The sequence below is a fragment of the Phyllobates terribilis genome, unplaced genomic scaffold, assembly GCF_046119375.1.
Source record: "Phyllobates terribilis strain yellow unplaced genomic scaffold, ASM4611937v1 Scaffold_9__5_contigs__length_417890890, whole genome shotgun sequence".
Taxonomy (NCBI): domain Eukaryota; kingdom Metazoa; phylum Chordata; class Amphibia; order Anura; family Dendrobatidae; genus Phyllobates; species Phyllobates terribilis.
Window position 1 is genome coordinate 152170912 of NW_027362769.1, and position 18125 is coordinate 152189036.

General features: G+C 42.4%; 2 protein-coding genes across 2 annotated transcripts in view; both read right to left on the minus strand.

Annotated features, from left to right (window-relative positions):
• Positions 1-3031, minus strand: part of LYPD6B (LY6/PLAUR domain containing 6B) — a 56445-nt gene extending 53414 nt beyond the window's left edge. The window contains exon 1 of the mRNA XM_073647217.1: positions 2919-3031. The gene's annotated coding sequence lies outside the window, so the exon portion shown is untranslated. The remainder of the gene's footprint in view (positions 1-2918) is intronic.
• An 11228-nt stretch (positions 3032-14259) lies between these two features.
• Positions 14260-18125, minus strand: part of KIF5C (kinesin family member 5C) — a 47292-nt gene continuing 43426 nt past the window's right edge. Inside the window, exon 26 of the mRNA XM_073647218.1 lies at positions 14260-17137. The gene's annotated coding sequence lies outside the window, so the exon portion shown is untranslated. The remainder of the gene's footprint in view (positions 17138-18125) is intronic.

The window sequence follows — 18125 nt, forward strand, 5'->3', positions numbered from 1 at the left end:
ATTGGTGCACAGGGGCCCGAGAGGCAAGAGCGCACATTTCTACCTCCTAAGCATGTGCAATTTTGCATTTTTAGGAGCTCTTGGGCTGAAAAGGGCCCATATATTGTTCTTGCACAGGGGCCCTTTTCTGTCTTTGTCCACCAATGAGCGGATAAAACAAGATGTCAACTTAACCTTAGAAGTTTAAAGGAAACGCATGTTTTTTATGTGATTCACAGATCAAAAATCGCCCTCTTGAAGTGAATGGGAGTGTGAAAAAAATGCATATCAAACGGATGTCATCCATGTCCCATTTTTGTACTGCCGGTTTATTTTTACTATTTAAAGGATAAGAGTAGGTTTGATCTTCACACCCCATCATAAGTATCACGACTGGTGCACAGGAAAAGTTTGTTCATAATAACCAATCAGATCAGAGTTTTCATTTTCCAATTAATGCTGCAAAATATTGGCATTTTGACCACGATTATTACAGAACTGCAGTCTATCTACTGTACATGAGGGATACAGGAATGCAGTGTATATTAAAGCCATTTCTGCACATTTCTGATAAAACTTGGACACAAACATTAAAAGGTTTCAAAATTCTTGACTGCCTGTGCAAATTATATACCAAATTTCCCAACACGTGAGTGAATTAGCGTCGATCCTAAAATGATGAAGCAGGAAAGAGGATTTTTTTTTTCTCTTAGTCTTAGAAAGTGGCAATTTACAGTAAATCCACCCCATCCCCCTTTGCAACCACATCTGCCAGATGCAGGCAATAAATCCCATAAAACCAAAACACTGTTCACAGTAGTTTATGTCACTTGCTCAAGGAGATCCTACTGTAGGATTCCCAGGAAAGCCACATTTATCCCATGCGGTAAAGACTGCTAGGAAACATATCGCTGCCACCTAGAGGTGAAAAATGTAACAACACAATCCCTAAGAAAATAGAAGACATGGAAACAAGTGCATCTCTATTCCCAGTCTACTCATTAGTTTGAAAACAGTGAAAAGCGTGTATATAGGAAAGTTTCTATTTTTTGTCTTCACTCCTAGTCTCATATTTAAAAAAAAAACTGCATTAATACGGACCCTTTTGCTTTTGTGTGGCCTTTGTGTGTTGCATGGTTCTCACATGTAATTTGCAAAAATTTTGCAAAAGTTCAACATAAAAATCATATGCTTCATCTGCACTTAAAGCAATCCACAGACAAGGACCGATATAGCACATAATTTTGCAGCGGCATGTGAAGCGCAAGCCTAAGGCTAAGTTCCCACGATGAGTTTTTTTTACGTTGCGTATTTTTGAAAAAATGCAAGTAACTTACTTAATAGATGCAGAAAATCTGCAACACCAAAAACTTACCAAATGCTCATCGTGGGACCGTAGCCTAAAAGCATCCTCTCTAAGGCCTCCTCCACACGTCCGTGTTTCCAGTACCCATTATAACCTATGGTGCTGTGCACATGTCCATTTTTTTTTTTCCCAGCAGCACTGATGACAAGGGCCAATACAAGTCTATGGGTCAGTGAAAAGCACAGCACACAGATGGCATCCGTGAACAGACTGTGTGCTGTACGTTGTTTAACATTGCAAAGTATAGAAGAAGCTTTATAATTTATCTATACCGGAAAAACACTGATGCACAACACACTGATGCAGGTTTTTTATGTAGGTGTTTAGGAGGCTTTAGATAGAAAACATCAACATGTTTCCTTCCCAAATATCTTTAAAAAAATAAACAAAAGAAAGCAGCACAAAAACGTGTGTATTTTAAAATCAGCATCGATTTGTGGAAATTTTGGGCTACTTGACAACTTTTATATGCATTCTCTTTTTTTTTCTTTTTTTTTTTTTTAATAAGCTATTTTTTTTTTTTTTTCTTATAGGCTTCTGTATGGTGAAAAAAGACCAGCAAAAAAAAAATTAAACCTAGTTGTAATTTCAGTCTTTTTTGCTTTAAATTCAGCAATTTTTTCACAGCTTTTTCTTTTAGTCAATTCAGTGGGTTCAAACAAAACCAATGGATCAACCTCTGACTTCGGCACAAAAAAAATTGCGTCAGTGATTCAAAAGCTAAAAGGATATGATCAGATATTGCTAGGAGCTAAGCAAAAAAAAAGATTTGCTGCTACTCCTCTAAGTGGGAGGAGTACCCATATCTTACACCATCTGACAGCTGCCCATACAGTTCTACTAGGACTAGTTTCTTGACCATTATCTTTTGTTTTTATTCCATATTGATTCAACAATCTCCAACTAGCAAAACTAGAACTCTCAGCAGCTCACTGTCCGGGCATGATGGGAGTTGTAGTTTTGCAGATTTAAAACCTGCACAGCTCATTTATTCCTAATATGCACTGAGGGAACTAAGCAGAAGTAGTATTACTTAATAAACATAAATAAATTACATTATATCTAAATACTGTCACGCTCCCTTTAAATTCTCACTTATGAGTGACTCATCTCTAAACAAACAAAAAAAGTCTTCCCCAGGCTGACAACATAAATCAAAAGAGGAAAAGAGAGAAAATCTAGTACCCTCCTCCGTAAAATGAATATTGTATTTTGGGGTCCCACCTTACATTAGGTGATCAGCACTACTCTACAGCCAGGCAGTCTCCAGCCTCATACTGACCCATTAATGAGGCCACAGCTTCATAAAGCGTGGCCCCTGGATATGGATGGAAGGGGCCCCCACTGCTGCAGGACAGTATGACACAGAAGCTCCTGGTAGCATGTGCTGGTGATGCAGCTGCTGGGCGCGGGGTCCCAGCTCTCTGGCCTGTAGTACAGTATAATGCACCTGACATCCACAAGTGACCAAAATAGCCCCGATCTCAGTGCAAAGCAATGACCGCACAGAGAGACGCGCTGCTGCCTGCACCAGGACGGGGGGCTGCAGACCCCAGAGGAGGGGAGCACTCACCCTGGTAATAAAGCTCCGCTCTGGCACCGACCACCTCCTGCTCCGGCTCCGAGTAATCAGCGATCCCCGGGAGCATCGCCTCTGCCAGCAGGGGGAGGAGTCCGGCGGGACACACCCACACATGGGCGTGGCCACACAGAAGAGTCACAGCCAGTTCTAGAGGTCAGAGCTGAGATACACAGGGCCACAGAGCTGAGATACACAGGACCACAAAGCTGAGATACAGGAGATACACGAGACTACAGAACTGAGATACACAGGACCACAGAGCTGAGATACAGGAGATACACAGAGCTGAGATATACAGGGCCACAGAGCTGAGATACACAGGGCCACAGAGCTGAGATACACAGGGCCACAGAACTGAGATACACAGGACCACAGAGCTGAGATACAGGAGATACACAGAGCTGAGATATACAGGGCCACAGAGCTGAGATACACAGGGCCACAGAGCTGAGATACACAGGGCCACAGAGCTGAGATACACAGGGCCACAGAGCTGAGATACACAAGACCACAAAGCTGAGATACAGGAGATACACGAGACTACAGAACTGAGATACACAGGACCACAGAGCTGAGATACAGGAGATACACAGAGCTGAGATATACAGGGCCACAGAGCTGAGATACACAGGGCCACAGAGCTGAGATACACAGGGCCACAGAGCTGAGATACACAGGGCCACAGAGCTGAGATACACAAGACCACAAAGCTGAGATACAGGAGATACACGAGACTACAGAACTGAGATACACAGGACCACAGAGCTGAGATACAGGAGATACACAGAGCTGAGATATACAGGGCCACAGAGCTGAGATACACAGGGCCACAGAGCTGAGATACACATGGCCACAGAGCTGAGATACTCAGGACCACAGAGCTGAGATACACAGGGCCACAGAGCTGAGATACACAGGGCTACAGAGCTGAGATACAGGAGATACACAAGACCACAAAGCTGAGATACAGGAGATACACGAGACTACAGAACTGAGATACACAGGACCACAGAGCTGAGATACAGGAGATACACAGAGCTGAGATACACAGGGCCACAGAGCTGAGATACACAGGGCCACAGAGCTGAGATACAGGAGATACACAAGACTACAAAGCTGAGATACACAGGACCACAAAGCTGAGATACAGGAGATACACGAGACTACAGAACTGAGATACACAGGACCACAGAGCTGAGATACAGGAGATACACAGAGCTGAGATATACAGGGCCACAGAGCTAAGATACACAGGGCCACAGAGCTGAGATACACATGGCCACAGAGCTGAGATACACATGGCCACAGAGCTGAGATACACAGAGCTGAGATACACAGGGCCACAGAGCTGAGATACTCAGGACCACAGAGCTGAGATACACAGGACCACAGAGCTGAGATACACAGGACCACAGAGCTGAGATACAGGAGATACACAAGACTACAGAGCTGAGATACACAGGACCACAAAGCTGAGATACAGGAGATACACAAGACTACAGAACTGAGATACACAGGACCACAGAGCTGAGATACAGGAGATACACAGGACCACAGAGCTGAGATACATAGGACCACAGAGCTGAGATACACAGGACTACAGAGATGAGATACAGGATGAGATACACAGGACTACAGAGCTGAGATACACAGGGCCACAGAGCTGAGATAGCGGAGATACACAAGACCACAGAGCTGAGATACACAAGACTACAGAGCTGAGATACACAGGACCACAAAGCTGAGATACAGGAGATACACGAGACTACAGAACTGAGATACAAAGGACCACAGAGCTGAGATACAGGAGATACACAGGACCACAGAGCTGAGATACACGACCACAGAGCTGAGATACACAGGACCACAGAGCTGAGATACAGGAGATACACAACACTACAAAGCTGAGATACACAGCACTACAAAGCTGAGATACACAGGGCCACAGAGCTGAGATACACAGGGCCACAGAGCTGAGATACACAGAGCTGAGATACAGGAGATACACAGGACCACAGAGCTGAGATACACAGGACCACAGAGCTGAGATACACAAGACTACAGAGCTGAGATACACTGTCACACAGGACTACAAGGCTCAGATACATTGGATACACTGCCACACAAGACTGGAAAGCTTAGATACATTAGTAATGTAGAGAACAAGTTTGTAAGCTTAGATACTGTATATTGTGAGGCAGAAGCACAGAGCTAAGTACCCTGCAATGTAGATATGATGGTTGTTGTAGTTCTTCACCTGTTAGCCTGTGATGGAGGGAACAGACGGATAGGCCTATATGTATCACTATGTGGGAACAGCTTTGGGATATTAGATACATTGCCATGTAGAAAAAAAAAAAGTTTTGTACGCTTAGATACAGTTAGATTCAATCTGATGCAAAGAACAGCTGTGTTAGCTTTGATATGCTGGGTGTTGTAGTTCCTCAAGATGCACGGCATAGAGGACAGCTATTGGCGTAGATTTAGTGATCTAGAAAAAGAAGCAAGGTATAACAAAAAGTACTACACTGCTCATCATAGAAATGAGGAGGAACCAGAAATCCCAGCAGGCACACAGCGACACAGCAGTGGCTTCAGCTCCCAGCCTGCTGTCCCGTGATCTGTGGGTATTTCTTCTTTATTCTGAATTTCATATTAGACTTTCAAAATTAATAGTCCAAATGTAGGACTACAACCCTCAACATATCCACAGAGGCAACTGAAATATTACCTAGAATGGAACTACACCTATATGATGGAGCTATAGCTACTGGGAGCCGCAGGACGATGTCCCGGTACATAAGGGCAGTGTGGACCCAGACACAAATAATAATACAATTGTGTGCATGGTACTGTCCAGCTGACACAGGTGCAGAGCTCGTTACAGTGTAGCAGTTTTCCACATCCTAATATAACCGTATTGGGAAAAGCATCAAACGTGACTGCGGTATTGGGGTGCGTTTACGCTGGTGTGACATGTGGCATTAAACTGCTACATGTTTGCCGATCAGTGGTCTAGTATATCACTAATAGATGGCTCAGTGCCCATAGGCGGTCATTGTTCTCGGCAGCACATATCCTATTTGCACTAGATGATGTGCTGCCAAGAATGATAATTTTTAAGCTTGCTCAAAAATTATTTCACCTCAACAAGCCTGTTTACACTATGAGTGTTTATAGGAACGTTCATTCATTATGGTCGGATCACTTAAATGCACCTTACCTTGACCTGATATCACCATTGAGAAGGAGATGTCCTATAGATTAGAGCTTATGTATTTATGGTGGCACGGTGGCTCAGTGCTTAGCACTATATGGTGGCTCAGTGGTTAGCACTGCAGCCTTGCAGCACCGCGGTCCTGGGTTCAAATCCCACCAAGGACAACATCTGCAAGCAGTTTGTATGTTCTCTCCATGTTTGCATGGTTTCCTCCCACACTCCAAAAACATACTGATAGGGAATGTAGATAATGAGTCCCAATGGGGACAGTGATGATAATGTCTGTAGATTGTCTGAATTGTAAAGCGCTGTGGAATACATTGGCATCATATAAATACAAAGATTGTTATGGTGCCATATCCACCTGCCCTACATCAACATGAAGCAGCAGCAGGATGATGGGAGTAGTTCAAGAGATACAGACAATTACCTCTCCATTCATTAGGATAAACTACCTCCATTGTTTCAGCAGTTTCCCCCTAGGGCACAAGTAGTTTAAGACCAATTTTACTGGTTTGTTTGGACGTGACCCGCCATATACATAATATATCTGCGGCACATGTATGCGCTGGTCATAGCTCAGCAACTGAACTTCTTTTACCCCTTACCTACCAGAGTTTTTGGCTAAGCCCAGGGGTGTAGTGTGTGACTGTCACACTGTTCAAAACCTGGAGACAGCCACCACGTTCACCAAGGATTGCCAACATACGTGAGAATTATGCGATATCTGACTTTTGACATTAGACTGCTAGAAATGCTAGAGGCCATAGACTATTCCAGTACTGCAAAGACTGCAGGAACCTAATGCCGGTTTCTCACATCCTTGGTACTGGACAAATAAGAAACCACCTTCAGCATCGTCTTGTTTCATGTTCTGAGTATGGACCATTATATGTCGACCGATTGCGGGTTTCTTGACCTGATCTCAAGAGCCGCATATATTCCAATGAGGCTGATGAGTTTGGGTCAGGATACCCACGGGGAGTCCACACAACTGGGACCGGTGTAAGGCCGGGCTCAGGCAACCGTATTGCAAAATCAGGACAGTCGCAACTGCAAATTGCGGATGTGTGCAACTCTGTGCGCTCGTCCACATTGCAGATGGATGCAGGAACTGCCTTTACATTGCCTGCATCATGCTGGTCTATAAAGCGGACAAAAGTAGCGCGTGCTGTGATTTTTGTTTTTCCAGATGGTCAAATTGGCCGTGTGCACTGACTATAATGGGTCCTCCGCGCCCAGGGACGGCATACAGAGCAATTATACGCTAGTCTGTACAAGACTCATGGGTGAATTTATATTTGGCATATTAATTGCAGAAATCTTTTGTTCGGGCTCATTCATACAACCATATTTTCAGTCCGAGTGCTGCCTGCAAAAAAAACAAAAAAAACAAACCGCACTAGAACCAATGTTATTCAATGGGGCAGTGCAGATGAGCAACATTTTTTCACGGACATGTGAAAAAAAAATGCCAGAATGCACTAGTTTTTCCATAAATTGGATGAGTCTATGGGTGTGTAAAAAAAAAATAAAAAAAAATGTGATGCCGATCAGAACCACATTACTACTTCCGATTTTTATTGATACATTGCAATTGTGTAACATAGGAAACTGTAAATGATTAATAGCGGCTACTGAAAAAAAAAATGGATTGTACAATGGAGGACAAGTGAGGAAAGAAAATCATCCCACTTTTCTGGATGAAATTATTTTTTATACGCTCATGTGAACCTTCCCTTACGATTGTTGTGTAGGAGAGTGGAAATAAAATACTATGTATACTGTAATGTGGCAGGTTGTTATGGCAGAAAATAGACAAATAAATGGGTTTATTGATCTTTCTTCATCATTCAGCGCAGCAATAATGACAGCTTTTAAATGCACTTTAATGTTTTCTCGAGTTCTATCCGTGATTTTCCTGAATACCCTTTATATTCTATGGAGCTGTTCAAATGTCCGTGTATTTTTGCAGATCAAGTTGCCAACGCAAAAACAGAGATCTGAGTCACAGTTCAAACTCGCCAAAGAAAGTTTATGGGTCCATGAAAAAAAAAAAAATGCTGCACTTAAATACCATCCATGTATTGTCCACTTTTCACTGTGAAGTATGAGAAACCTTCATTTTAGTATATGAAAACATATACCAAATACGAAAACATATGCCACATACACCCGCTCTCCCTGCAACGTAACACTCCAATACATGCAATACATGTCATCAATCACTTGCTAGTTACTAATATTACAGAGTTTGCATAAAACTGTTTAAACGATTTACATGTCCTACACCAGGAAGGACCATAAAAATGTGTGAAAAAAAAGGTACGTTTTACATCTGCTATAGCTTTTTTTTCAATACACAGCCTCCACTAGAGGGAGCTCTCCGCATATTGAATGTATATGGAACTCAAAGATAAATAGTACGCAGTAAGCTCCCTCTAGTGGTGACTACAGGCAGCCAGAATTATATAATATTTATCTATGTGGCAAAATAGATTTGGAGCTCTATATCAGGGAAATGAATGGAACACTTACCTTAAGGTTTTTTTTTTTTTAAATGAATCAGAACGGAATGTTGGCCTGGAAAAGACACAGCATTTTTCACTTAAATGTACAGATACAAAATATATTAAATCTGGGTAATCCCTTTAACTATCTCACCTGACTTTCCCATAACATATAAAGTGTTTCAGTCTCAGGAGCCGTGGACGAGTCACATAGATAAAACATTGTGCAGGAAACCGGAGACCTGGATGAGAGGTAACCAGAGCCGGGCTGTAAGCAAAGCAATGACGTGAGGCCTAGCTTGCAGACTTATACCGTATCCAGCCTCGCGGCACAAAGTCCTATACAAAGCTACGGGGCCCAAAGGCATCTGCTAGGAGGCGACTATACGCCATATCCAAAGCTGCCACTTACGGGAAAGAAGTTGATAGTTTGAGGCTGGAGATCTGCGCCATCAGGAAATACGGCAGTAGGAAAATATTGTGATGTCTTACCAGTTTCATGCAAAGCTGTAAAAAGGGAAATGAAGTTGCACTCGCCCCATCCATCAGAGAGACACGTCAGAGATAAGACAAGTGGCTGATGGTGGATGATAACGCTAATGTGAGCGGGCAAGGAGCCGGCATTCATCATGACATTGTCAGCACGGAATCTGCTGCAAAACGACCAGGAAAAAGGCTCTGCTGACACAATAAACCCCAAAAATGTATATTATAGATACACTATATGGACAAAAATATGTGCCCCCTCCACATTCCACCTACAGAAGTTTTTTTCTGACCGCCCATTCTACATCCATAGACATTAATATGAAGTCGGCCCCTCTGCAGCTTTAACAGAAGAGCATTTGTGAGGTCCGACCCCGATGTTGGGGGGAGGCTGGACTCACAATCTCCGTTCTAGTTCATCATAAAGATGTTGGACAAGGTTGAGGTCCGGGCTTTGTGAGTCAGGTTCTTCCCACCAAACTCCACGTCTGTATGGACCTTGTGCACTGGGCACAGTCATGGGGAACAGAAAAGGGTCTTCCCCAAACTATTCCCAGGAAGCTGGAAGGTACAATTGTCCTAAATGTCTTGCTTCACACCACTCCATCCGATGCTTTGCACTGTGGGGTGGACCTGTATTAGTTTAGAGAGTCTCGTCTGGGGTCGGTATTGTTTAGGAAAACTAGTTTGGGGTCTGTACAAGTTTTGGAAGTCTGGCCTGGGGTCGATATTCGTTTATTCAGTCTAGCCCGGTGTCAGTATTTGTCTAGTTAGTCCGGCCTGAGGTTGGCACTAGTTTAGTTAGTCTGGCCTGGGCTCGGCATTATTTTAGTTAGTCTGGCCTGGGTTGGTATTAGTCTAATTACTCTGGCCTGGGGTCGGTATTGGTTTAGTTAGTCTGGCCTTGGGTCGGTATTAGTCTAGTTAGTCTGGCCTGGGGTCGGTATTAGTCTAGTTAGTCTGGCCTGGGGTCGGTATTAGTTTAGTTACTCTGGCCTGGGGTCAGTATTAGTCTAGTTACTCTGGCCTGGGGTCAGTATTAGTCTAGTTACTCTGGCCTGGGGTCAATATTAGTCTAATTACTCTGGCCTGGGGTCGGTATTAGTCTAGTTACTCTGGCCTGTGGTCGGTATTAGCTTAGTTAGTTTGGCCTGGGGTCAGTATTAGTCTAGTTAGTTTGGCCTGGGGTCAGTATTAGTCTAGTTAGTTTGGCCTGGGGTCAGTATTAGTCTAGTTAGTTTGGCCTGGGGTCAGTATTAGTCTAGTTAGTTTGGCCTGGGGTCAGTATTAGACTAGTTAGTTTGGCCTGGGGTCGGTATTAGTCTAGTTACTCTGGCCTGGGGTCAGTATTAGTCTAGTTACTCTGGCCTGGGGTCAGTATTAGTCTAGTTACTCTGGCCTGGGGTCAGTATTAGTCTAGTTAGTTTGGCCTGGGGTCAGTATTAGTCTAGTTAGTTTGGCCTGGGGTCAGTATTAGTCTAGTTACTCTGGCCTGGGGTCAGTATTAGTCTAATTACTCTGGCCTGGGGTCGGTATTAGTCTAGTTACTCTGGCCTGTGGTCGGTATTAGCTTAGTTAGTTTGGCCTGGGGTCAGTATTAGTCTAGTTAGTTTGGCCTGGGGTCAGTATTAGTCTAGTTAGTTTGGCCTGGGGTCAGTATTAGTCTAGTTAGTTTGGCCTGGGGTCAGTATTAGTCTAGTTAGTTTGGCCTGGGGTCAGTATTAGTCTAGTTAGTTTGGCCTGGGGTCAGTATTAGTCTAGTTAGTTTGGCCTGGGGTCAGTATTAGTCTAGTTACTCTGGCCTGGGGTCAGTATTAGTCTAATTACTCTGGCCTGGGGTCGGTATTAGTCTAGTTACTCTGGCCTGTGGTCGGTATTAGCTTAGTTAGTTTGGCCTGGGGTCAGTATTAGTCTAGTTAGTTTGGCCTGGGGTCAGTATTAGTCTAGTTAGTTTGGCCTGGGGTCAGTATTAGTCTAGTTAGTTTGGCCTGGGGTCAGTATTAGTCTAGTTAGTTTGGCCTGGGGTCAGTATTAGTCTAGTTAGTTTGGCCTGGGGTCAGTATTAGTCTAGTTAGTTTGGCCTGGGGTCAGTATTAGTCTAGTTAGTTTGGCCTGGGGTCAGTATTAGTCTAGTTACTCTGGCCTGGGGTCAGTATTAGTCTAATTACTCTGGCCTGGGGTCGGTATTAGTCTAGTTACTCTGGCCTGTGGTCGGTATTAGCTTAGTTAGTTTGGCCTGGGGTCAGTATTAGTCTAGTTAGTTTGGCCTGGGGTCAGTATTAGTCTAGTTAGTTTGGCCTGGGGTCAGTATTAGTCTAGTTAGTTTGGCCTGGGATCAGTATTAGTCTAGTTAGTTTGGCCTGGGGTCAGTATTAGACTAGTTAGTTTGGCCTGGGGTCGGTATTAGTCTAGTTAGTCTGGCCTGGGGTCGGCATTAGTCTAGGGAGTCTGGCCTTGGGTCGGTATTAGTCTAGTTACTCTGGCCTGTGGTCAGTATTAGTATAGTCTGGCCTGGGGTCGGTAGTAGTAGTTTAGTCTGGCCTGGGGTCGGCATTAGTCTAGCGAGTCCAGTCAGGGGTCAATATTAGTATAGGGGGGTCTGATTTGAGTAATGTATTAGTTTAGGGGAATGGGTCGGGTTGTCTATTTATGGGTGTCTGAAAGAGCGTAGATTGGGGCGTTTCCTACATAATTGGGTGGGGGATGAGATTAAAAACAAAAAACTTCAATACCTCTTTCTCTAAATCACTACCTACCCTCACCATAACCCGTGCTCTGTCCCCATCACCCACAACTACTGGTAACATATTTAATAGTGGCCATATCAAAAAGGAAGTAGCAGTACATTGCCAACGAGTAATGTAAAAAAAAGTTTGAAAAACTTTTGCCAATTTTAAAATAATCCATGATACGGTCTGTGTTTTTCGTTTTCTATGGAGAGGTCTCAGGAGCTCCTCAGACAGTAGACATAGATGAGATTATGGGGGCAGGGATATTTCTGAATTGTCAGTCAACCCACTGAAAAACATTACATTCGTGTTATGTAGGAACATGCAACCGGGATCTGTCACATCAGCAATAAATTTTCTATTCCGTGCTTTCAACCCATAATTTATTAGAAGAAGGGCCTGACGCAGGATGTAAACTGTAATTCAATTTTATTTTTATTTTTTTTTAGCTTGACATTTTCAGATAAAATACCATGCAATCTGCCAGTGTATCATACATCTGTCATAGTAAGAGCTGGAGTCGTATCCTGGGGGGGGGATTCCTGCAAGACCCTCGGCAGCCAGAACAGTATGAAATAAGTTACAGATTAATCTGTCGGCAAAAGGCAAAAAAAAAAAAATAGTTCTTTATAGAGCGACTTTCTGATGTTTCCTTAAGTTAGATCTTCATATCTGAAAATGACGTTTCCTTTATTTTATTCCCTAAAATGAATGCTACGATACACATACACGTGACACAATCACAATAGGACATGAATAGCGCTACAAAAAGCTTCTTCATCTATTCCAAACGATGAATATTGGGGGGAAAAAAAAAAAAAAGGTTTGTTTTTAGTAAAACAAAAAATATATACATTTAAAAAATTAAATACACAAAAAAAATAGAAAATTAAACAGATTTTGACCCGAAATTTGTAATTACATTGTGAATGGATAAAATCATTTAAAATAGATTCAATTTATAATAAATAATTAAAATAAATAAATTTAAAAAAAAGTAACTTTTTTTTTAAAGAAATTCTGAAAAAACTTCGGCTTTGATAAATTCCCATAACTTCTTGCAATATTTCAAAAGTGACCGCAGTGCAAAGAGTTGATTTAGGTCAATTACAGTAAAAGTTTATGAGGATTAAATTCTTGGCTAAAAAGGTTTCGTCCAGGATTAGGCAGCTTTGATTTAGAAAAACAGCGCCACTGCTGTCCACGGGTTGTGTGTAGTACTGCAGTTCGGCTCTATTTAAAGGGATACTCTGCTCACTTTTGCACATGTCTACTGATGCCTGTCGGAGTGCGTGCGCGATCTGCAGGTGACACTAGACGTGACGTCCCGATGTGGAAGTGAGCGACGCCAGAATACCAGATCTGCAATACCATACACAACCTCTAGGTGCTGTCGTTAGAAAAAACAACTTTATTTTTATATTTCTGTACAACTCACTTAATTTCCAACTCTGAAAAATATTTCACGATGAACCAGAAAATCTGACTGGCTGATCAGATACTAGCATCGCTGTGGAAAAATCAGAGTTGTCTTCTCAACAGGCCACAAACAGAATTCTTAGGCTATGTGCCCACGTTGCATTTATGAAGCAGAAAATTTCTGCTTCATTTCTGCAAGTCCCCTCCCGGAAAAACGCATGCGGAATTCCGCACGCGTTTATCGCGCGTTTATCACGCGTTTTCCACATGCGGAATTGCCTTGCGTTTTTTATGCATTGGACAAAGGCAATTCTGCTTGCGGAAACGCAAAATTAAATGACATGCTGCGGATTTTTGAACGCAGCATAAACGCTGCGGAAAAATCCGCAGCATGTGCATAGAACTTGCGGAATCCCATTGGGGACCATGGGGTGCGGGTTACCAAGCGTTTTACAAGCGTTTCCGCTGCGGAAATTCCGCATCAAAAACGCTTGAAAAACGCTACGTGGGCACACAGCCTTAGGCCGATTCAGAGGTCCATAGTATGGTGCAAAGTCACTATGCGGTTTTAATGAAGCAAACTTTTGGCCGACAGTCTTCTCATGGGAATGGCCATCTTTGGGTCCCCAAAAAAATCCTAAAACATCATCCAAGGTCTAAACTGCAAGAGTCTTGGGTGACTAATACCCACGTAAAAAGGCAGCCATAATATTGGATGTCTGAAACCAGCCTGACGTTGATTTTTCTAGGGCAGCAGAAATATATAAAAAAAAAAAAAAAGTTCTTAAGAATGAAAAATATTCTTTAGAATTTAGAAATACAAATTCCCAATTGAGAATGATTAAGGTTTGTACATTAGATACTTGTTCCTTAAAGGGGAACTTTCACTGGATTTTTTAATTTATACTGAGTAACTTCTCCAATTGCCGCTACTCCACTGATTCTGGAACAGTTTTTCTTTTTCTTCTGTGCCCCTCCGTTCCAAAGTTATGCCCCCCGGTAGTAAAAGGTGCAAATTTTTCCATTTGGGTGGGCGTATACTACAGAATTTATCTGTGGGTGTGGCCGTGTTTTGATTGGCCAGGGACAAGAGAAGCAAAAGCAAACACTCACAGAGAAGTTCTACAGTACACGCCCAGTTAGTAGAAGGGAAAAATTTATACCATTATTACCAAGGGGCATAACTTTGGAATGGAAGGGTACAGAAGAAAAAGAAAAACTGTTCCAGAATCAGTGGAGTAGCGGCAACTGGAAGAAGCACTCAGTTCAAATTTAAAAATCCAGTGAAAAGTCCTCCTTAAAGGGACTACAAAATTGATGGCCTATCTTCAGCATCTCTGATAATTAGCGGCTTCCATGCACAGCTCTGTACTTTTAGTTTGCCATAAGTAGTCATGCCTCTCTGGCACACTGTGTCTCGTTCAATGGGCTGAATGTTGGGGAAGCCGAGATTTGGATCCATAAAGCCTCCCTCAAAAAAAACATTTTTTGCTCTCCTCCCCGACTCTCTCATACACATGAAAGCTATGATCGGCTCTCCTGTGCTCCTTATGAGAGAGCCGCTGTCCGAGTCATCTGTCAGCGGCTTATCTTCCTGTCAAACCAAAAGATCAGATCTTTCTCTTCCCCAACATTATTTGTTGGGGAAAAGTCTGGAGGCCCTCAAGACATTAGATCATTGGCCGATCATGTAGTCCCATCCCGTCTAAATTGGAATTGGTGGGTTGGCCGACTTTTAATGGCAAGCTTAATCCTAACGATCAATTTTGTAGTCCTGGAGCACCCAATTAAAATGTTTTAATAACGTGGGGGGAGGGGCAGTTTTTTTTTTTGTTTGTTTGTTTTTGCACCTCCTCAAAAAAATCTATATTACATTTCCCCTCTTATAAAGTTATGGTGTAGACTTGTACCTGCTTTATATGTAGTATGAGCTTAATTTACATTTCAAATGAACATAAAAAAAAAATTAAAAAATTCCAAAAGAATACATTTTTTAAAAAAAAGCTACAAGAAATTATTAGAATATTGTCCACCAAGAGCATCTAATAGAGGACAGACCCTTCCACCAGTTTCCACTTCCTTCACTGCAAACTGTCTAATCTAAGTCCTAAGTTCTGTAGGTAAAGACACGGACTCTAACGTTGGCAGTTACTTCTTTAGGAAACTTTTTTTTTTTTGTGTTTTTTTTTTTTTTAAACTGGCACATAAGGGTTAGAAAGAAGGCATAAAAGTCATCTTTGCAAATGTAAATGGTGTCAAGCGTCCCCTTGGTGCAGCCATAACGGCTGCAGGAGTAAAGGGATTGTTGGATACATTCATATCTCTTTTGCAATGTGCTTGGAAAATAAAAAGTATCTGCTGTGACCGCGAAATTATTTCCGGAGGTTCCATAGGCGTCACTCGCCATTAAGATGTTTAGCTGACAAAGATGGGGGTTCCTCGTAAAATCATCCGCCGTCCTCCACTTTAACAGGTCCTCACGTTGGTTACAATATTAACTACTCATTGTAAACTACCGTAGAGGTACCAGGCTGAGCGATTTCACTAGCCAATTTTTTCCCTTAAAGGGGACATTTATTTTTCTTTTCTTTTTTTTTTTTACTTAAATGCATGTATTTGGGTCTAAAAATAATATTTGCAATTGGGTTTCATTAGGAGTTTTGCACCGTTTGCCTTCTATAGTCTTTGGCTTGCTGCAGAATGAGTTAACTAAGGATCCATCAGTGACTTTGTTCTAACAGTTTGTGGATCTCACTCTAATTTTTGGGTGCCTCTTAGCTGATTTATGACCGTAGACCACATCAGAGTTGAAAGTTTAAGAAAGAAAAAAGCAAGTAAAAGCCAAAAGGAGGGACTTAAAGGGGTAGTCGAATTAAAGCTATCATATCACTTATTCACAAGGCAAGTGATAACTTTTTAAATTGGTGGGAGATCCGCACTGATAAGCAGAACGGGGCACTTTAATCCCAGATAAAAACGGAGCATGAGTGCACATGCTTGACCTGTGCTCCATTCATTCCCTATGGGGCTGCCAAGCACTGCACTCTGCTTTTTCCACAGCCCCATAAAGAATGAATGGAGCGGAGTTCGGGCGTCCGAATGACACCCAATCTCGTAACGGTGGATACAAAATTGCCTGATCGTTGCGGGTGCCAGAGTTCATGTATATGGAGCTAAAAATCATTTTTACAATTGGGGTTTGTTTCATTAACATTTTTTCACCATATGGATTTTACACGCTCTTCAACTTTGATGTGGTCTGTGGTCAGCTGAGAGGAGTTTAAGAAAAAAAGAAGACAGATAAAAATATTACAAACTGATCAATCTCATCTCACTGACAGATTCTCAGTTAACTCATTCTGCAGCCATCAATGGACAATGTAACATAGAGGACATTTTTAACTAAACCTCATTGCAAAAACGATATTTAGCCCAAAATTCATACATTTAAAAGTAAAAACCTGTCCCCAAAGGTTATTATTGAATCTAGGAGAAGACGAGTATAACATTTAACCGAGCAATGATCCCATTATTAGGCCATCTGACCCCATCAGAGGGTAAATATTACACCCCGAGAGCAAATATGGAACAATACAACAGCACCTAAATTGGCGGTACAGCCAGTTACTTAAGGTCACAGCGGCAGAATTCTGTAAATGAACATGTTCTATACATTACATAGGCAGCGGAGATAAGCGCGACTCTGTAAATGGACGAAGCTGGAGAAAATGTGCGAGTCAGGGCTGGTTTTCATGATTGTAAAGAGCTCAGAAAGGTGCGACGACATGTGTACGATCGGTGAGCGTGAAGTTGGTGGCACCACATGCTTATCGATGATCTTCTAATCTGCAGAGAGAGAGAAAAGCAGGTTTAATTATGGACGCTCCGACGTTCCCACTCATCAGATTTAAAGGGGTATCCTCATCTCCAAGATCCTATCCCAATTTGTAGTAGGTGTAATAATAATATTAGCAAATACCTCCAATTAGAAATTTAGTATAGTTCTTCTGATTCGCTCTGTCACTTACCCCATGTGCAGGGCATTGCAGTAGCTTAGGTCTTCATGGTTACGACCTCTAAGATCTGTCTAACTAACCAACTGTCACTATATGAGTGGTCATAACCATGGATACCTAAGCTACGGCAATGCCCTGCACATGGGGTAAGCGACATAGCGAATCAGAAGAAGTGTACTACATTTCTAATTGGAGATATTTGATAATATTATTATTACACCTACCACATATTGGGATAGGATCTTGGAAATGGGAATACCCCTTTAATGTATATAATACAGACCATACAGGAAGGGGGAAAAGAAGCCACTGCGAGTCTCGGGGTGACTTATGGAGAAAGATAATGTCCCTGGTGGCAACAATGTAGTGAGTTTGGCAGCTTTTAAAAACACTTAAATATGCACCTGCAGATCCTAATTTTGGGGGATTTTTTTTGCTTAAAGGGGAGCTCAAACTGCAAATTCTGCTACTTAAACATCTATCATAGGGGATTTAAAGCCTATAAGGATCATACTAGTAATATACATTTTAGTGGTGAAATTGTAAAAAAAAAAAAAAAAAAAAAAAAGCACTTTTAATCCTTATGTAAATGAGGGCGCCTCAGTGCACCCTTGGTGTGGCCAATGTCTCGGTGCACCGTTACGTCCTCTGTATCTAGCACTGTCCCTGAGCTTAATTGACAGTGTTTGCTTTCTCACACCGACACTGGAGGAGTCCAACGGGGCGCTCAGTGTCAGGGCTGGCGCACACTCCTATGTGGGTGCAAACACACTCTAATCTGACTCCAGACAGTCTGTGGCCGCCAGTCGCTACATTTC